This window comes from Pezoporus occidentalis, unplaced genomic scaffold (assembly GCF_034315485.1).
Source record: "Pezoporus occidentalis ecotype Australia unplaced genomic scaffold, CSIRO_AGI_Poc_V1 ctg224, whole genome shotgun sequence".
Taxonomy (NCBI): Eukaryota; Metazoa; Chordata; class Aves; order Psittaciformes; family Psittacidae; genus Pezoporus; species Pezoporus occidentalis.
In genome coordinates this window covers 1,246,738-1,268,392 of record NW_026914117.1, presented here as the reverse complement: position 1 = coordinate 1,268,392, position 21,655 = coordinate 1,246,738, and the positions used below count along the sequence as shown (strand labels likewise).

At 44.1% G+C, this 21,655-nt stretch overlaps 1 long non-coding RNA gene across 1 annotated transcript; it reads right to left on the bottom strand.

Annotated features, from left to right (window-relative positions):
* Positions 1-313: 313 nt before the first annotated feature.
* Positions 314-19,677, bottom strand: LOC134164769 (uncharacterized). The gene is made up of 2 exons (XR_009965245.1): positions 19,206-19,677; positions 314-983 (listed from the first exon to the last, which is right to left on the bottom strand). It is a non-coding gene; the product is annotated as an uncharacterized LOC134164769 (long non-coding RNA).
* Between the last annotated feature and the right edge of the window lie 1,978 nt (positions 19,678-21,655).

Sequence of the window (21,655 nt, the reverse complement as noted above, 5' to 3'; positions counted from 1 at the left end):
TTTTGATAGATAGTGCTGAGCATTAACACTGTGCCATTTTGTATTTAAACAGCCATGTAGTTTCATCGTAACAGAAAACTAAAGGCATGGTTTAAACATGAGCACTACACAAATGACATTAGGAGACAATGTTGTTACTAGCAATACATTAGTAATATGCCTCTTATTTTAAAACATCTTTACTACATCTGCATGCACTTGTGCATACTGGTGTGGGCATGTTGAAGATAGTACACACAGGAATCACTTCAGTCATATCTGAAATGCAAATATAGAACTTGCTTCCTATACATATGGACATAGGGAATAACACATTTTCAGAAGTAATGCATTCTTTTATTTAAAAGGATAGATGTGCTACTGAATTTTATTCTGCTCTTTATTACAACACAGAAAAAAAGAACTCTCATTCAACTACTGTGTGACCCATCAATAATTCTGCCAGAAGCACTGAACACCATGTTGCCTGTAGAGTCCCTCTGGCCCATTTATTTGGATAGTAATTTTGAAGCAAATCTTGTGTGTATGGAGGGTATTTGGTCATTTTTTCACCATTGACCATAGAGCCTTTTCCTTAGAGTGTGGGGAACAAATAAAGTTTTAAAATCCTAAAGCAGAAAATGAAAATTATTGTTTTCTGTGCCTGAGTGATTGACTTATTAAGATACTGTAAAGAGGTCAGTAGAAGAAGGATAGGTCTCTAATGTGTTTTCTTCCTTTGGTAGCTATGCTTTACGAAGAAATGACTGAAATCATCTCAGTTCTCTGGAGATAACCTCCAGATTGATCAATGGAAGGGGGCACTTTCTTGGGAGTAGCTTTAACAGGACAAAACTCATCATCTCCTGTACTTGGGATGGCCCTCAGTAACTGCACTGGCCACTCGTAATTCAGAAGACTTCTTTAGTATTATGGCTGTGTTGAATTCCTTTAGATAGTTAGCCACTTGCCATGTTACTGCACTACCCAGCTCATGCTCACATCTCTCTGAGATACACAGCACAGGCACATCTTCAGGCACATCTTCACTGTAACCTTGCAACCCAGACAACCTGTATAGGTTCTGAATTCTTACACATTCATATGGCATTGTTGAGCCTAAGTCCTTTTTAAGATTCAAAGCAAAGATGATTAGTAACCAGTCCAAGTCAGGCTGGAGATTCTGCTGATTCACATAGATCACCCACCTTCCTGTACTGAGTATGCCCCTGATGCAGGAAAGGGTCTTGCCTGCTGCTGTAAGGGGTCTATGTTTCTCTAACATCTATTGCATATATGCAAAGAGTACAGAATGTAAAAAGATGTCTAGTACAGCAAGTGAGTAGCTGCTCACTGTATGCATACCTGTATTGGGCTCAGCAGGAATCACCTATTTGACTTTCAACAACAAAAAAAAACAACATTCAGTCATTAACACCTGAGCTAAAGGAACACCTCACATAACTATCAATTGCTAGCATTCCTGTTCTTTGTTGGCACAGGTTAGACATCAGTGGGGGACTGCTACAACACCCTGTTAGCATTACGTAATTTGCTAGAAAAGTTATTATTCAGCATTTAGGACTTGCAACACCATTTCACAGTGTTTTTTTCTGTAACAAAGTGCAGGAAACTACATAGATAGCTTAAATATCATGGGGCAGACACAGGAATGAGTCTGTCACTCTCAGCCCCTCAAGCTACAGCAGTAATTCTGCTAGCTGTCAGAAAATAATAAGCCCCTCTCTCTCTCTCTGAAGCAAAACATCCGATCTTGATCACAAAGTCAGTGCCCTACACCACTAATAGGAAAGCCAGGGAATATTTGTGTTGTGGTTTAAGCTCTGCTGGTAACTCAGAACCATGCAGCCGCTCTCTCGCTCTTTCCCTTCTTCCTCCCCCCCTGCTCCTGATGGGGTGGGAAGGAGAATCGAAAGAATGTAAAACCCATGGGTTGAGATGAGAACAGTCCAATAACTGAGGTACCATACCAAACTATTATTACGACCACTAATAATAATGATGATAAGGGAAATAACAAGGAGAGAGAATATAAAGCTAAAAAGGGAAGGAAAAAAACACCCAAGTGATGCACAATACAATTGCTCACCACCAGCCAACCGATACCCAGCCCAACCTGAGCAGCAATCTGGGCCTTCCAAGTAACTCTCTCTAGTTTATATATTGGGCATGACGTGCTGTGGTATGGAACACCCCTTTGGCTAGTTTGGGTCAGGTGTCCTGTCTCTGCTCCCTCATGGCTTCTTGTGCCCCTCCTTACTGGCAGAGTTTGAGAGATGGAAAAGTCCTTGATCAGGGTAAACACTACTTGGCAACAACTAAAACCATTGGTGTGTTATCAGCACTGTTCTCAAAATAAAGCCAAACACACAGCACTGCATCAGCTACAGAAAACGAGACAAGTAACTGAACGCAGGTGTCCTGGGTTCAGCAGTAGCAGTCATGTTTTTTTTTCCTTTATGGTAGCTGGTAAAGTGCTGTGTTTTGACTTCCAGCCTGGGAACAGCATTGGTGAAACCGATGTTTTCGGTTGTTGCTAAGTGATGTTTACCCTGACCAAGGACTTTGTGAGGCTCATGCTCTGCCAGGGAGGAGGGGAAGCCGGGAGGAAGCAGAGACGGGGCGCCTGACCCGGGCTAGCCAGGGAGGTATTCCATACCACAGCACGTCATGCCCGGGGTGGGGGGGTGACTGGGAGTTACCCGGAAGGGCACGGGCTTCCGGGTGGAACTCGTTTTCTTGGCCGGTGGTATCGTATTCTCTTCCCTTGTTATTTTCCCTTATCATTGTTGTCGTTGATAGTAGCAGTGGTGATTTGTGTACATTGGTTGCTGGACTGTTCTTGTCTCAACCCGTGGGAGTTGCACATTTTTGATCCTCCTCCCCGTTCCTCCGGGAGTGGGGGAGAACCCCGGTGGGGGGGGGAAACACGGACCTCGATTGTTGTCAGCTCAGCACCACTCACTGGGAGTGAGTGAACAAGTTACCTGACTGGGTTTAAACCACGACAGTTCTTTTTGGCGCCCAGCGTGGGGCTCGAAGGGGTGAGATAACGACAGATCTGACCGGATTAATAGTCACTCGTCACAATGCTGATTTATTGGCTCTCAGAGTTGTTCTTCGTGATCTCACAGCTTCAGAATGTTGTAACTTACTTAGAGCCGGTATTTGCTGTGTTAGTGTTTATCAAGTGTGGGGCTTGGGCTAAGGATCTTGTCTCACTGTGCTTTATGGCAATGGCTTGTAACATGGGTGGGCTCCAGCAGCAGGGCGGGACGGATGTGGCCGTGGACTTGTACCTGGCCGTCCGGCTGCTCTTCACCGGCCTGGCCCTCGCCCTACTCTCCATCTTCGTGAGGCTGCGGGGAGCCGAGGGGGAGCGGCCCCGGGAGCAGGCGGCAGCCGAAGCAGCACGGGAGAGCGGCCCCGGGGACCAAGCGGCGGCGGGAGCGCGGCCGGGGGACGGCTGCCGGTGAAGGAGGTCGGGGAGATCGAGGAGCAGAAGGAAGGGGCTGCCGAGCAGCGGGAGAAGGCGGCGGAGGAGCCGAGCCCCGCGGAACAGCCGAGCCCCGCGGAACAGCCGAGCCCCGCGGAGGAGCCGAGCCCCGCGGCAGAGCCCAGCCCCGCGACGGCCGAGAGCATTCCCCGGAAGCCGCCCGCCGAGCCCCAGGAGGATGCAGGAGACCACGCAGCATTTCCCAGCAAGGCAGAGGAGGAAGAGCTGGACTCAGGAAAAGAGAAGCTGGCGGTGGGAGAGCCGGCAAGCACAGCAGCTACACCAGCCCCAGTGACAAGTACAGCAGCATCGTTTGAGAGTTCTGAAGGTTTTGAATGGCCTTTGGGTATCCTTGCGACCTGCCTGCTGATTGTGATGGGGATCAGCGTGTTGGCACACATACAGGCTGTGTGCTACCCACCACCATTTTGTCTGATCTCAGAAGTTAAACAGAGTCAGGTTTGGGTCTTGTCTGGGGTTAGACGAGGATATAGGGGGACCAAGAGATTTTCCCCAAGGCTGGACAGTCATGAGTGGCAGGGTGTGTGGGACAGTATGGGCAACTATCTAGTCCACTGGGCCCCTCCAGTGCTTTGGAAGCGTCGGAGATGGAAGGCAGCTGTATGGAGTCCCCAGCAGCAAGCTGCAGAAACTGCTTAAGGGGACAGTGAATTATTTTAAGCCTGGTGGGTACATGACACCTCAGGCCATCAGAGCAGAGATGCCACATAGAGATGGACTCATGATCGAGGGGTGGACTTAGCAATGGACACTATTGCCCAGGTTATTCACGAGCGTAAACACTGCACACAGTCTCTCCTGCTCTGGAAGACTGTTACAAGAGATGGAGCCTGACATCATGGACCAGATGGACTCAGCAGCTTTATAGGGACTGGTCCATGCACTAAGATAAGAGTGATGGTATATTGAAAATGTGGGATCTGAGCATGACGTGAATGGTATGGAATAAGGGGTGGATAATGTCCTCGGTTCAGCAGTAGCAGTCATGTTTTTCTTTTCCTTTGTGGTAGCTGGTACAGTGCTGTGTTTTGACTTCCAGCCTGAGAACAGTGTTGGTGAAGTCAATGTTTTCAGTTGTTGCTAAGTGATGTTTACCCTGACCAAGGACTTTGTGAGGCTCATGCTCTGCCAGGGAAGAGGGGAAGCCGGGAGGAAGCAGAGACGGGGCGCCTGACCCGGGCTAGCCAGGGAGGTATTCCATACCACAGCACGTCATGCCCGGGGTGGGGGGTGACTGGGAGTTACCCGGAAGGGCATGGGCTTCCGGGTGGAACTCGTTTTCTTGGCTGGTGGTATCGTATTCTCTTCCCTTGTTATTTTCCCTTATCATTGTTATAGTTGATAGTAGCGGTGGTGATTTGTGTTGTACATTGGTTGCTGGACTGTTCTTGTCTCAACCCGTGGGAGTTGCACTTTTTCGATCCTCCTCCCCGTTCCTCCGGGAGTGGGGGAGAACCCCGGTGGGGGGGGGGGGGGGGAACACGGACCTCGATTGTTGTCAGCTCGGCACCACTCACTGGGAGTGAGTGAACAAGTTACCTGACTGGGTTTAAACCACGACAGCAGGACAATTTGACAGTTTGGAAGGAACAAACCCAGGACTGTGTGGGATTTAAAAACTACCTTCCATTTCTGTTCTCGCTTCCAATGATGCAACAATAGGAGGGAAAGGATAAAAGTATATCAAAGGATTTTTTTCTTCAGAAAGGGTACATTATTATCCTTACTAAAGGTATTCAAAGTGTTTTCATCTAGACAGTTCAAAGTTATATACATCTACTACACCTAGGAAGTTTTATTTTTAAAAATATACCAGCTGGTATATTTTTATCAGCTGATAAAATGTTGGTATATCTTCCTGGAGTTCCTAAACACTAAACTACTGTTTCTTGGTTTAGAGCTTCTTTTATACATACTAGAAGAGGCTCTTGCTGATATCCCACTAATACCAAGGTACCTATAGAGTTCTATTGCAATATATAAAACCATCTATATAGTTAAGAAGGACGCCAGATGAATACATAGACAAAACCTGACTTGAAAAAAAAACAACAAACCAGAGTCCTTTCTGAGGAGATATTTCTCCTAGGCAAAGAGGTAATTCAGCCTTATGCCTTGTCAGAGGATTTTCCCTTAAGACCATATTATGTTAACTTCATGTATAACAGGGTGCGTAATACATAGGTCAAAATTATTTGTTTCGTCTTACTTGCGTCGCTGTCCTTTTGACACCTATTGGGCTATCATAGTATAGATCCTACATTCTTCAAGGTCACACAGTGGGTTTTGGGGTGGGTTAGAGGTCAATGACACACTCTTGGTAATACAGAATTTGAGGAGTGGATAAGGTAGGAGTGCAGTTTTGTAAAGGCTAACATCTGTAGAGATACCAAGTTAGACAGGAATTCACTTTTAATTTGGCATCCCCAACTTTACAATTTAGTCCTAATGGTTGAAATAAAAAGCAATGACATGAATAGTCCCCAAGACTCTTTAACCTGTTTCAAACCAGCTGTTTCAAACATAGCTGCTCATGAGCATATGGTAAAGAAAAATAGAGTTTTTTAGCTGCCACAAAAGCCTTGATTGCTGTTCATCTGGATTTATTTTTCACTGACGAAAATCTGTATTTCGGTGGAGCTTTTTAAATAAATAATAAATTAATAGTAATTATTTTAATAAATAATTGGTGGAGCTTTTTTAGCACAGTGATAAAAGAATCACACAAAAGAAACTTCTTTGTGGCCTAACAGTAAATTGTAAGCAAGCCTTGTTTAAATGATATTTTGTTATATAAAACATCTGTTTCTAGGTACTGTCTGTAGTTTTTTCTTTCAAACATCTTTTTCCCACATTTTCTACATCATTTTCTGCAAATGATTTTGTCCTCAGAATGAAGTGAGACCATTTATCTATTAGTTTTAGGCTTATCGCATGAAATTAAGCACCAGAATGTTCAGTAATTAGAGACCTCACCCTGGAAAATGGGATAATGGCAGAGTCCTTGAAATCAATGAAGGTTAAAGCTGCATGTTTAAAATAATATTCCTCTAACCCCAAGATAAGATGTTGATTAAGATGTTATATCAGCTACATAACAATTAAAAGTTATATTTAATCCTGTAGGGAGAGTTTATTTTGAGCATTGTGTGACCTCACAAATTTATCCAGCAAATAACCCCCCTACTTTGAAGCCAAAGATAACAAATACTGTACTTTGTTAAGCTTTTCATGAAGAGTCCAAAAAGTCCAAACTAAGAGAAAGCCAAATTGTCCAACTCCTTCACCATCACACTACTGAAGACATGAGTCTTTCCATATGCTTAAAATAAAGCACACACTTTTCTGAACCAAAGCTGACTTAAATTACATCTGGCCCTTTTACTTTTGACTTAAACCCATCTATTTGTGGCCTTTCAATGCTTAAGGGGGTGAGAAAAATAAGGATAGATGTTAGCCTAGATGTTGCCTGTAGCAATAGGACAAGTGGTAATGGTTTTAAAGGAAAAGAAGGTAGATATAAAGAAATATTTTACAGTAAGACACTGGCACTGGTTGCTCAGAGAGGTAATAGATGCCCCATTCCTGAAAACATTCAAGGCCAGGTTGGATAGGGCTCTGAGCAACCCGATGTAGTTGAAAGGTGTCCCTGCTCATTGCATGGGGGGTGGAACTAGATGAGCTTTATCCTTCTAACCTATGGTCCCTTCTAACCTAAACTATTTTGTGATCTCAGTCCAATGGGCAACAAATTGTCCACATGAAGAATGTTGCTTCCAGTAATCACACACTGATTTTCTTTCTATTGTTTTATACAGCACTAAAGACAACTCTCATCTGGAGCATATCACGAAATTCTTTTTCAAGTCAGATCCCAATAGTTCTAAGTTGTGAGAAACTGAACTGAAATCAGACTCCACTGCCCACTGTCTCAAAGAATGGTCTAAGAAGCTGAGTTGGGATTCCAGAGACAATTGTCTGAGAGATGGGTGTGAGAAGCTGAGGTAAGACTCTTCCATTATCTTGGGAACTGGTGTGAGGAATTGCTGCCCATTATCCCAAGAACTGCTGCAGATGTGCACTTTAGAGCTGGCTGCAAGACCAGTGATACTGGTCCACCAGGAACACCTAGTATGTGACATTAAGAACAGAGGTACTCCTCCCAGCTCATAATAAAAGGGGGAAAAGGTAATCATCATGAGGAACACCTCTATGAGGACACCTCCATGAGGACATCCACCTCTGACGACTACTATGGACTCCTGGGGACACTCTGCTCTGACACCAACTACGGACCCTGGAGGACTCTCACCACCTCTGATACCAACTATAGACCCTGGAGGACTCCCACCACTGAGGATAATGACCATGAACCACTGGGACACTGCTGGATCCACAGTGGTGCCTATCTCTCTACACCCCTGTCCTCGGTTCAGCAGTAGCAGTCATGTTTCTCCTTCGGTGTAGCTGGTGCAGTGCTGTGTTTTGATTTCCAGCCTGGGAACAGCATTGGTGAAACTGATGTTTTCGGTTGTTGCTAAGTGATGTTTACCCTGACCAAGGACTTTGTGAGGCCCATGCTCTGCCAGGGAGGAGGGGAAGCTGTGAGCAAGCAGAGATGGGGCGCCTGACCCAGGCTAGCCAAGGAGGTATTCCATACCACAGCATGTCATGCCCGGGGTGGGGGGTAACTGGGAGTTACCCGGAAGGACACGGGCTTCCGGGTGGGACTCGTTTCTTGGACGGTGGTATTGTGTTCTCTTCCCTTGTTATTTTCTCTTATCATTGTTGTCGTTGGTAGTAGCGGTGGTGATTTGTGTTGTACATTGGTTGTTGGACTGTTCTTGTCTCAACCTGTAGGAGTTGCACTCTTTCAATCCTCCTCCCCGTTCCTCCGGGAGCAGGGAAAGGGAGAGCCCCGGGGGGGGGGGGGGGCCTTGATTGCTGTCAGCCTGGCACCACTCACTGGGAGTGAGTGAACAAGTTGCCTGACTGGGTTTAAACCACGACAGTTCTTTTTGGTGCCCAACATGGGGCACGAGGGGTTGAGATAACAACAGATCTGACCGGATTAATAGTCACTCGTCACAATGCTGATTCATTGGCTCTCAAGGTTGTTCCTCACAGTTGCAGTATATCATATCTTACTTCCATCTGGTATTTGCTGTATTAGTGTTTTTCAAGTGTGGGGCTTGGGCTAAGGTTTTTGTCTCATTGTACTTTATGGTAATGACTTGTAATACAATAGAATCATTGATCATGAAACTGATCTGGCTTATGTTCCCAGTGTGGTCACCACCTTTATACTTTGGGAGGTATATAATAGAAGTGCTTAGCAATTACACATCTTTTTTCTCCTTCTCAGGTGCTCAACCTGTGAAGGAGACATCCCTTTACCCTCCCAGTCCCCCCCCATACCATTTACATTTGAGAGTTTTGAATTTTTTGAATGGCCTTTTAATGCTGTTGAGACTGGTTTGCTGATCGTGATGGGAATCACCATGCTAGCACGCATACAGAGTGTGTTTTGCCCACGACTGATTTCAGGAGTTAAGCTGAGTCAGGTTTGGGTCTTGTCTGGGATCAAATGACAATGTAGGAGGACCAAGAGATTTTCCCTGAGGCTGGACAGTCTGGCAGGGTGTGTGGGATAGTATGGGAAAGTATCTAGGTCAGTGGGCCCCTCCAGTACTTTGGAATTTCACTACCAAACAACTGCAAAATCCAGAAGAATTAGTAAAACACTTAAATGAGGTGTGTGGTCATTCTGGCCATACCAGAGATAGACAAATCATGTCAATGTGCTGGGGCTTGGCCTATGCTTACAGGGCCTTGTTCAACACTATCCAGCACCTTCAAAAGGAAAAGAATGTCAGCAGATCTGAGGGCAAAGCAACAGTCAGCGCAGCTACTCCAGCTCCAGGCACAGCAGCTTCACCACCCCCAGCGACAAGTACAGTCGCTACTCAAACTTTGGCTGCAATGAACAGCGCAGCTACCCCAGTGGCAAGTACAGCAGCTGCTCAAACTTCGACTGCATCAGACAGCGCGGTTACCCCAGCTCCAAGCACAGCAGCTGCACCACCCCCAGCAACAAGTACAGTTGCTACTCAAACCACAGTGATAATCACTGCAGCCAAACCAGAGGACCAATTCGTACCAATATCGTGCCCCTGTACGCAAGAGAACAAGCGAAAAAGAGGCAAGAAGGGTGAAGCGAGATGAAGAAACAATGAATTCACCACCCGGTCCAGAATCTGATCAGGAGTCATCATCACATGACGAAGAAGAGGTAACTTCTCAACCTCGGACTTCAACCGAGCTGCGGAATATGCGAAAAGATTTTACCTGTCAACCAGGGGAGCACATCATCACCTGGTTACTCCGATGCTGGGACAATGGGGCCGATGGTCACGAGCTAGAAGGTACAGAAGCCAAGCAGCTGGGATCACTTGCTAGAGAAGGGGGAATTGACAAAGCAATTGCAAGAGAGAAAAAGTCCCTCAGTCTTTGGAGGCGGCTCTTGGCAGCTGTGAAAGAAAGGTTTCCATACAAGGATGATGTTGTGAGTTGTTCGGCCAAGTGGACTACTATAGACAAAGGCATCCAGTCTCTGAGGAAATCAGCCATCGTAGAGATGATCTATCACATCAAGCCGAATAATGGGGATACACCCATAGATCCAGATGAAGTTGAATGTACACGACCCATGTGGCGAAAACTTACACGGAATGCACCGTCATCATATGCCCATTCATTGGCAACAGTAACCTGGAATGACATAGTACCACTAACAGTGGATGAAATGGTTCATAAACACCGAGAGTTCGAAAACAATCTCACCCCTTCCATCATCTCAGCTCTGGAAAAACTGTCCCAGGACCTCAAACAATTGAGGGATGATCTATCTGACTTATCCAGCTCCTGACGTGTACCAACACACATCTCAGCTATTAACAAAATGTGTCCTATTGTTTGAGAGAGGAGATACAGAAGGTATACGCCACAGGGTACCCTATGGTTTTACCTGTGGGATCACGGAGAAGACATGACAAAGTGGGATGGAAAACCTACTTCAGCTTTGGAGGAACAGGTGAGTGAACTGAAGAGGGGAGCAAGGGCCAAGACTGATCGTCCCATGAGAACTACGGCTTCAGTCTCTGGTGAGAAGGTTCCCAGATGCAGTGGAAGAGCTGATTTTACTCCAGCTCCTGTGATAACAAAGAATAATCCCTTTTACCCTGACTTAAGTGTCCAACCCTGTGATGACCATTAGAGGGGCCCTGCCTCCAGCCAGGTAGAGGTAGGGGACAATCGGATTTACTGGACTGTGTGGATCAGATGGCCTGACACATCAGTCCCACAGAAGTATAAGGCTCTAGTAGATACCGGTGCACAGTGTACCTTGATGCCATCAAGCTGTCAAGGGCTGGAACCTATCTATATTTCTGGAGTGACAGGAGGATCCCAAGAGTTGGCTGTGCTGGAGGCTGAAATCAGCCTGACTGGGAGGGAATGGCAAAAGCACCCTATTGTGACTGGTCCAGAGGCTCCATGCATCCTCGGCATAGACTACCTCAAGAGAGGGTACTTCAAAGACCCAAAAGGGTACCAGTGGGCTTTTGGTATTGCTGCTTTGGAGACTGAGGAAATTGAGCAGCTGTCCACCTTGCCTGGTCTCTCAGAAGATCCCTCTGCTGTGGGGTTGCTGAAAGTTGAAGAACAACAAGTGCCAATTGCGACCACAACAGTGCACCGGCGGCAATATCGCACCAACTGAGACTCCCTGATTCCCATCCATCAGCTGATCCGTAGATGTGAGAGTCAGGGAGTGATCAGCAGGACCCACTCGCCTTTTAATAGCCCCATATGGCCAGTGAGAAAGTCTAATGGAGAATGGAGACTAACAGTAGACTATCGTGGCCTGAATGAAGTCACACAACCATTGAGTGCTGCCGTACCGGACATGCTAGAACTTCAGTATGAACTAGAGTCAAAGGCAGCCAAGTGGTATGCCACGATTGATATTGCCAATGCATTTTTCTCAATTCCTTTGGCAGCAGAGTGTAGGCCACAGTTTGCTTTTACTTGGAGGGTTGTCCAGTTCACTTGGAACCGACTGCCCCAGGGGTGGAAACACAGCCCTACCATTTGCCATGGACTGATCCAGAATGCACTGGAACAGGGGCAAGCTCCAGAACGCCTGCAATACATTGATGACATTATTGTGTGGGGCGATACAGGAGAAGAAGTCTTTGAGAAAGGGAGGAAAATAATCCAAATCCTGCTGAAAGCTGATTTTGCCATAAAACGGAGTAAGTTCAAGGGACCTGCACAGGAGATTCAATTTTGGGGAATAAAATGGCAAGATGGATGTAGACAGATCCCCACAGATGTGATCAACAAGATAACAGCAATGTCTCCACCAACTAATAAGAAAGAAACGCAAGCTTTCTTGGGTGCTGTGGGGTTCTGGAGAATGCACATCCCAAATTACAGTTTGATTGTAAGCCCTCTCTATCATGTGATCAGGAAGAACAATGATTTTAAATGGGGCCCTGAGCAGCAACAAGCCTTTGAGCAAATTAAACACGAGATAGTCCATGCAGTAGCCCTTGGACCCATCCGGACCGGGCCAGATGTAAAAAATGTACTGTGCACTGCAGCTGGGGAGAATGGTCCTACCTGGAGCCTCTGGCAGAAAGCTCCAGGAGAGACTTGAGGTTGACCCCTCGGCTTTTGGAGTCGGGGATACAAAGGATCTGAGGCCAGCTATACCCCAACTGAGAAAGATACTGGCAGCCTATGAAGGGGTTCGAGCTGCTTCGGAAGTGATTGGCACTGAAGCACAGCTCCTCCTGGCACCCCAGTTGCCCGTGCTGGGCTGGATGTTCAACGGCAGGGTCTCCTCTACACATCATGCAACCAATGCTACATGGAGTAAATGGGATGCACTAATTACACAATGAACTCGAATAGGAAATCTGTCATCCAGGCATTCTAGAAGTCATCATGGACTGGCCAGAGGGCAAAGATTTCGGAATGTCACCAGAGGAGGAGGCGGTGCGTGCTGAAGAGGCCCCACCATATAATAAACTGTCAGAAAGTGAAAAGCAGTATGCCTTGTTTACTGATGGCTCTTGCTGTGTTGTGGGAAAGCATCGCAGATGGAAGGCAGCTGAATGAAGTCCTGGACGACAAGTTGCAGAGACTGCTGAAGGAGAGGGTGAATCGAGTCAGTTTGCTGAGGTGAAAGCCATCCAGCTGGCCTTGGACATTCCTGAACGAGAAAAGTGGCCAGTACTTTATCTCTATACTGACTCATGGATGGTGGCAAATGCCCTGTGGGGGGTTGTTGCAGCAATAGAAGCAGAGCAACTGGCAATGCAGAGGTAAACCCATTTGGGCTGCTGCACTGTGACAAGATATTGCTGCCTGGATGCAGAACCTGGTGGTGAAGATACGTCATGTAGATGCCCATGTACCCAAGAGTCGGGCCACTGAGGAACACCAGAACAACCAACAAGTGGATAAAGCAGCTAAGATTGAAGTGGCTCAGATGGACTTAGACTGGCCACATAAGGGTGAACTATTTTTGGCCTGGTGAGCCCATGACACTTCAGGTGATCAGAGCAGAGATGCAACATATAGATGGGCTCGTGATCGAGGGGTGGACTTAACAATGGACACTATTGCCCAGGTTATTCATGAGTGTGAAACATGTGCTGCAATTAAACAAGCCAAGCGGTTAAAGCCTCTTTGGTATGGAGGACGATGGCTGAAGTATAAATATGGGGAGGCCGGGCAGATTGACTATATCACGCAGTCAACGACCCGCCAAGGCAAGCACCATGTGCTTACCATGGTGGAAGCAACCACCGGGTGGCTGGAAACATACGCTGTGCCCCATGCCACTGCCCGGAACACTATCCTGGGCCTTGAGAAACAGATTTTGTGGCGACACGGCACCCCAGAGAGAATTGAGTCAGACAATGGGACTCATTTCTGAAATAACCTTATAGACACTTGGGCCAAAGAGCATGGCATTGAGTGGGTATATCACATCCCCTACCACGGACCAGCCTCTGGGAAAATTGAATGGTACAATGGGCTGTTAAAAACTACACTGAGAGCAATGGGTGGGGGAACTTTCAAGCATTGGGATACACACCAAAGGCCACCTGGTTGGTCAACACCAGAGGTTTTGCCAACAGGGTTGGCCCACCCCAGTCAGAACTTTTACAGATTGTGGAAGGGGATAAAGTTCCTGTGGTGCATATAAAGAATTTGCTGGGGAAGACAGTCTGGGTTATTCCTGCTTCAGGTAAAGGCAAACCCACTCACGGGACTGCTTTTGCTCAGGGACCTGCATATACTTGGTGGGTAATGTGGGAAGATGGGGAAGTCCGATGTATACCTCAAAGGGATTTGATTTTAGGGGAAAACAGCCAGTGAACTTAATTTTATGTTGTTGCCTGCTGTGTAATACTTTTATAGCCCATCAACTAGATGTCTCCTGGTCACCAGCGACTAGCCCTGACTTCCCTCCAACCATCATCCCAAAAGAGAATGAACTTTGATAGAATCAGATGAGTTCCACAGTAAAGGAACGACCAGCATCAGCAGGCAACGATCCAATACTGCACACAGCCTTTCCTGCCCCGAAAGATTGTTACAAGAGATGGAACCTGACATTATGGACCGAATGGACTCGGCAGCATTATAGGGATTGGTCCATGCACTAAGAAAATGATCTTTTTTCTCTTGGTCTGTATGTATATGGATGTATATATGTAGGAGAGCGATGGTGTATTGACAATGTGGGATCTGAGCATGATGTGAATGGTATGGAATAAGGGGTGGATAATGTCCTGGGTTCAGCAGTAGCAGTCATGTTTCTCCTTCGTGGTAGCTGGTGCAGTGCTGTGTTTTGACTTCCAGCCTGGGAACAGCGTTGGTGATACCGATGTTTTCGGTTGTTGCTAAGTGATGTTTACCCTGACCAAGGACTTTGTGAGGCTCATGCTCTGCCAAGGAGGAGGGGAAGCCGGGAGGAAGCAGAGACGGGGCGCCTGACCCGGGCTAGCCAAGGAGGTATTCCATACCACAGCATGTCAGGCCCGGGGTGGGGGGTAACTGGGAGTTACCCGGAAGGACACGGGCTTCTGGGTGGGACTCGTTTCTTGGCCAGTGGTATCGTATTCTCCTCCCTTGTTATTTTCTCTTATCATTGTTGTAGTTGGTAGTAGCAGTGGTGATTTGTGTTGTACATTGGTTGCTGGACTGTTCTTGTCTCAACCCGTAGGAGTTGCACTCTTTCAATCCTCCTCCCCGTTCCTCCGGGAGTGGGGAAGGCGAGAGCCCCGGTGGGGGGGGGCCCTCGATTGCTGTCAGCCTGGCACCACTCACTGAGAGTGAGTGAACAAGTTGCCTGACTGGGTTTAAACCACGACAACGCCAAATTCCTGCTTCATTTTTTTTTTTTTTTATCTGTCCTGTCACTATCTCCATTTTTATAATAATTATTGCTTCGTAATAAACAAACTGATTGATTACAGTACTTGACCTCATTTGCATCTTAATTTCACTCTTGGGACCAAGAAAAAAATAGGTCTATGTCGTGGTTTAAACCCAGCCTGTAACTCAGAACCATGCAGCCCACTCTCACTCCAACCACCTTCTTTCCTCCCCCCACCCTGGTCCTAGGTGTATGGAGAGGAGAATTGAAAGAATGTAAAACCCACAGGTTGAAAAAAGAACAGTCCAATAACTGAGGTATAATACAAAACTACTACTGCTACCACCAGTAATAATGATAAGGGAAATAACAAGGGGAGAGAATATGACACTAAAGGGGAAAAAGAAAAGAAAACAAACACAAAGGATGCACAATGCAATTGCTCACCACCTGCCAACCGATACCCAGCCCAACCCGAGCAGCAATCTGGGCCTTCCAAGTAACTCTTTCTAGTTTATATACTTGGCATGACGTGCTGTGGTATGGAATACCCCTTTGGCTAGTTTGGGTCAGGTGTTCTGTCTCTGCTTCCTCACGTCTTCTTGTGCCCCTCCTCACTGGCAGAGCGTGAGAGACGGAAAAGTCCTTGATCAGGGTAAACATTACTTGGCAACAACTAAAACCATTGATGTGTTATCAGCACTGTTCTCAGACTAAAGCCAAACACACAGCACTGATTCAGCTACCAAAAAGGAAAAAAAAAATAACTGTTACAGCTGAACGCAGGACAGTCCAACACCGAGTTTTCCTCCAGTTGTACCCTGACATAAGAAAACCTATCATTCTTGCCAATTATAACAATACTAATTCTACATTTTCCTAAACAACAGAATGTATGTTACCAGTTTTCCGCACCTGGAGCCAGTCCATCTACATATGTAAAAAAAAAAAAAAAAAGTTGAACAGAGTGTTCTTCGTAAGAGTGTTTTATTATTATCCTGCCCTCAATCTGTTCCTTTGGATAGGCTATCCCTTCTTTGTGTTTCCTTTTAGTATTAAGGATAATTTCTGCAGAGAAAACTGTGAAGCTAATCTGTGGTGGTGACAGCTTTTGTTAGTATGCAGGTGTGACTCCACTGCAATAGAGAGGTCACTTCAGAGTCTCCTTCAAATCCATTTCTCTAAATATCCTATTACGTCTTCCTCTTCTTTAGCTCCAAGGTGAAAAGGCTGCCAAGTTTTACATAGTAAACATGGATAAGCAGAAACTATTCTTGATATTTTTCTCATTAATTCCCATTTTTAATAAATTACAGCACTGGGAAACATGGTGCTTTAGGTTTTGTTTATAACAAAAGTTTTGTATATATTTTACAATTTTGCTTTCATATAAGAATTACTGGATCAGATCCTCCTTTGGTTTGATCTCACAAGCAATAAGCTTTCCCAAAATGATATACGCAACTTCACATTTACTTCTGAGCAAGGGTTCACACAGGCAGTGTGAAACAACATTCTAATTTCTCTGTTTGTGTTCCTGCAATTAAACCTTAATGCCTTTAAAATGTTAGGAATTTGCTTATGATTTTTTGCATGTTAATTATAATTAAAGATCTTGGGGGAGGTTGAGTTGTTTTAGTACTTTTCAGGACATAAAAGCATTTGATGTTTTGCAACAAGATCCACTTTCCTGATCAACAACTGAAATTGTTGTGAATCTGATCTTCTCTAAACAGTGTAATTTTAGTCACTTTAAACTCAGAAGGATTCAGAACTAGTTCTCCTATTTGCATGCTGACAGTGGATATAATGGAAGGTAGATCTGATTTAAAGTCCACAGATTTGCCCTAGATCTTCCTTTGCCCTAGTTCTCTTTTGTCTTTAAATTTACTCTGATAAAGAATCTGTGAACTACAGAATTTGATCTATTATTTCTCACTTGTGGCTGCATTCAACTTCTAAAGTCGATGCCCTGATCTAATTTTTGTGGTTGTGATTCATGTCTATGACTGAAAAGAAAATCACCAGAGAATTGAATTGTATTGCCTCAGCTCTTCACGAGTAAAGTTCATGAGCTCTAAAAAGTTCAAAAGTTAAAAGGACTTAATTTTTGAGTTCAAATGCTCCGTACTGGGAAGACAAGGACTTCTTTTTGGCAATGATATGGGGCTAGCTGTTTATCAAGACAACAGAGGCTACCTGCCTGCTATGCCACCTCCTCTCACCCTGTCACCCATGACATTCTCCCCACATGCACATCTGTGGGACAGGCAAACCAGGGTGCTGTGCTGGCCCCAAGCCCTGCAGCCAATCTCCCCTCATGGGTAGATGTGCTCCAGGCCCCAACACAGAAATAGTTGGGAGAAAAATGTACCAATGCCTAGGAAAAAGCTTAAATTTTGGACAACCAAGTCAACAAATAGACAAGCATCATTATGTACAGATGCTGTTCCATTTTTGGGAGGATTGAAAAATTAGTTGGTGTACACACACATTTTTCTGAACTTAAAATATGTGTTAATTATACAAATAAAGCATGATTCAGATTACAATAAATAAATAAGTAAATAAATAAATAAATACTCAGGCAAAAATCCTCCTGAAATAAAGATTTTCAAACTGAAGTGCTGTTGTGTTGAATTTCAAGCCAAAATAGATGGCCTGGGGTAAGCAAAAGCCAGCTTGTGTATGTCAGGCTGGCATGGCAGTAGTCATAGTAGGCAATAAGTTTCCAGTTCTAGTGGGCACAGAAACCAAAAAAATACCCACTCAGTATAATTTTGAAGGTATTTCAACTGCTTTTGAGCTCACTTGAAAAAGCAAGTTATTTCCACAGATAAACCAGATCAGCTTTAAACCTCTTAAAGAACCTACCTGACATTATTTCTCCATCCTGATAAAACAGTCCCTGCCTTACATTTGTAAATTAGACTAAGTTTTCTAATTAAACATTCTAGCAAGTAATTTCTGTGTAAACTTGGCAGAACTTTTGAGGGCAAATAATGCATTGGAATCAATGAATAAGGGAACGGGTGAGTCCACAACCTTAAATGCTGAATTACTGAACCTGTTAGGTGAGGACCTACTATAAACTAATCTTTATGGAAAATGCTGGGTAATCATTCTTTCCACCTCAGTATAACTGACTCTGTTATTATACTTTGTTTATGATTTTGTGGCCAGGGCTCCTTTGAGCTTCTAAAGTAAGTGTAACTCAACACCTTCAACTAGACATACAGAAACTTTCTACATTGTGCATATTTCTATGCCAGAGACTAAATAACAAAACATTCCTTTCTCAAACACCCTGTGTGGAAGGTTATATTGTTTAACCAACATCTTTAGACCCACACAGATAAAATTAAAATCAAACATATCTGCTATGTTTTTCCTCTGAGCCTTAGTATCTTGGAAATAACAAGTTCCATTCCCTCAAATGAGTGAAAACAGCAGGCTTGTTCCTGCTTGTTTTTTGTTGGGTGGTAAGTTGGCAGCATCAATTGTGTTAGTATTTCTGTCAGCACTCACATTAAATATGTTTCTTTATGGGAGAAATCACATTCCAACCTACTCTGGACATCTAAATTTATATCTTTCATCACATCCAGACTGAAATCCAGCTACCACCTGGATTCCTGTGGCAAGTTATACAATTGAGAAAATGCAGCATGGCTCTGTAATAATTTCAGGCTCTTTGTAAGAGATATCAAGGAACATAATTTGAAGTTAGATATTTAGTATTCTGCCTTATTTATGGATAAAGTGTTTAATTCATTGGCTTCAGATTATTCATGAGCAATCAATGTTCAACACAAAGAATGTTTTGATCAAACATTTGGCAGTTTTGATAAAGGTTGTTTGCTGATTGTATGCAAGTTTTTTGAAAAGTAGAGTCCTGATATTCATATTCACAATTCCAAATTTAATTACTGTAACTGTTCTGAATTGCTTTAAACACTTCACTTTGACTAATGCTATTTGCCTAGCTCATAAGCCCACAGGATGAACTGACACATTTGGATCAAATATGAAAGAACTTGGTGATGGAGGCTGAGGGACATAAAATGCTCTCCATCAATTCTGATGACAGGGTTCTACAATAAAAGTAGAAGTCCAATGTTCATATCCACCAGGGCGGTCACAGGAAATCATATGTGAGATCTCTAAGCACACATTCATCTACAAGAGGAGCTTCACTTGTAACTGTGCTCCCTCCACTTTCCCATTTACCTTGGTTCCCACTTGCAAGCACATGCTTTGCTCAGACAGGGAACATACCCAGATGATGTGTTGCAGGAGCTTTCAATGCAACTGCTGCTTTTCACATCTGGGACAGCAGCAGCTTCTCAGCTTAATGTTTTTCAACAATCTTTCTACCATTTTCCCTGCAATTCCTTTCCTCCATTCTGAGACTTCCACAATGACCATGCTTCTGGAGAGCTGGTGGAAAGGTGAAATATCATGAAATAGTTTTGTTGTGTGGTAATAAACCACAAGTCTCTCACACATAACTCTTCAAACATGCAAGTAAAGTAGAATAATTTGAAATCAGGATCTTTCTTTTTTTCCTGTCTCTCCATTGATAGGTGAAAGGCTAATGTAGTCTCAAGTGTTCTGTGTCCGCCCCAACTATTTCATTTCAAGAAATAACCTTGCTGTGAATACATTTTAATTAGTGATTTCATACTTGGAATTGCACAGTTGTAATACAGTATGTGTGCAGCTCTATTGAAATACTATAAAAAAGGCATGATTATTTACAATCTCTGTTGGAATAATGCAAGTAAAAATTTCCCCTGCTGGTGTCTGTTTTTGTGTCCGACATATCATTAGCACTTAGCATTCCCTCCATATTTATAAAAGGGTAGATGCTTGGACTTCAGGATGCCCCCACAGTGCTGGAGATTTTTCATTCTTTGTTCGCTATTGCTTGCTGAGATCATTGTAATGAAGAGAAGATTTTTATTTCATTTGATAATTTTGGTCTAATTGAAAGATATTACAACGAAAAATTGGAACAGCCCATGAGATTCAAAAGAATTTTCATAACTCTATGTGCGTGATCTGGGATCTTTTAATGCAATGTGGAATAAAACAAAGTAGGGCCTAGGAACAAAAAATTAAAACCTTGTCATATGTGTTAGTGATGAAGGCAGGCTGACAAACCAAGAGTTCTGAGGAGCAGCGAAAGAAAAATCTTCAAGACCTGTATGCTCATTTCAGAACCGAATCTGAACTTACAAACAAGATGCTTGGCTTCAGCCTAGAGGGACATGGTATAAAATTAAAGGGGGTGATAATATGTAATGATGTGATTAAATCAGGCATTAGTTACATTAACTAGGATTGCTGCTTAATTAATTTGGCTGTTGCTCTCAGGACAGAGACTGTGGCACAGAACAAAAAGAATGATAAAGGCCAAATGGATTTTTAAATACCAGTCTGCATTTGATATGCAAGTTCCCTTGAAGAGGGTTTGGTTTGGTTGCTTTTTTTGTTTTGCAAAATTATCATGCATAAGAAAACTGCCAGAAATTCACTGGCATGTCAATAGAAATAAGAAAGTGTTCTGAAAACGTAGGCAATTTACACCTACTACAGTGACTACAGTTAAAGAACATGTACATATATATATAAGCTGTCATATCTGCTCCCTTTAAATCCCTCATAATGTCAATGTGGACATTTTGGCAAGTTTTCTGACCTGCACATAGTCTGAATGAGTGGGCTGCCTTCAGCTGCTGTATGTGCTGGCACCTGAGCCAGGCTTTTCAGCCCAGGGAAGAGTAACCTAGCAGCAGAGGACAAAGGGAAGAGCTGCAGGGTCTGAGCAATGCCTAAGCTCTCTACAAAGAACACTATGTGATTTTCCTAGGCTCCTCATTTCTGGGAAAAAGATGATGGTGGGAACAACCGGTGAGAGCATATCTTTGCATTCCCATCTCCTTTGGGTTTTTGTTCTCTCTGATCTAGAATTTTAGAGAGGAAGTACCTGCAAAATTTGGGTGCAGTTCATGCTGAAGTTCTGACCCTCCTCTGACATATATACAATACTGAAGTGTTAATTGGCTGTTGAGCATGATGATAGCTCACAGAGGAAAATTTTATGCCTGTGCATCTCTGCTTGCAGCTGTTGTGATACAGGGAAAGCATGACAGTCCTCAGGTTCTCATCAGCAATGGGACTGGAGTGGCGGCTGCCACTTAACGTAGCATGCCAGCATCACACATAATGCAACTGAATGTAGTAATGATTTAGCCAGTGGTGTGGTCGTTTTGTCATGGATATTGTATTGATAGTACCTAACAATAATCAGTGTCAGGAGAAAAGCTGATGGTCTCAGAACAAATTCACATGAAAAGGAGTGAAACAGGACTGTTGATATTCCATTTGAGATTTACTAGTTCAGAAAATGAGACTTTCAATATGTTGTAAAATTACAGATTACAAAAGCAATTTACTGAATCTGTTATGCCTTTAAACGTGCATCTTACTGAAAAGGCTCCACAATGCGTCTACTTACACTTCTGTTGCAATGCAGACCTGGCATCTGCTTCATTCATCCCTCATCTATACTCCATTATTTCATGATTTCTCTTGACCAGTGCCTAAATTTCATAAATCCTAAACACTAGAGTCTCTAAATGAGAAGAGCCTGGCTTTCAGGGAGAACGAGCTTA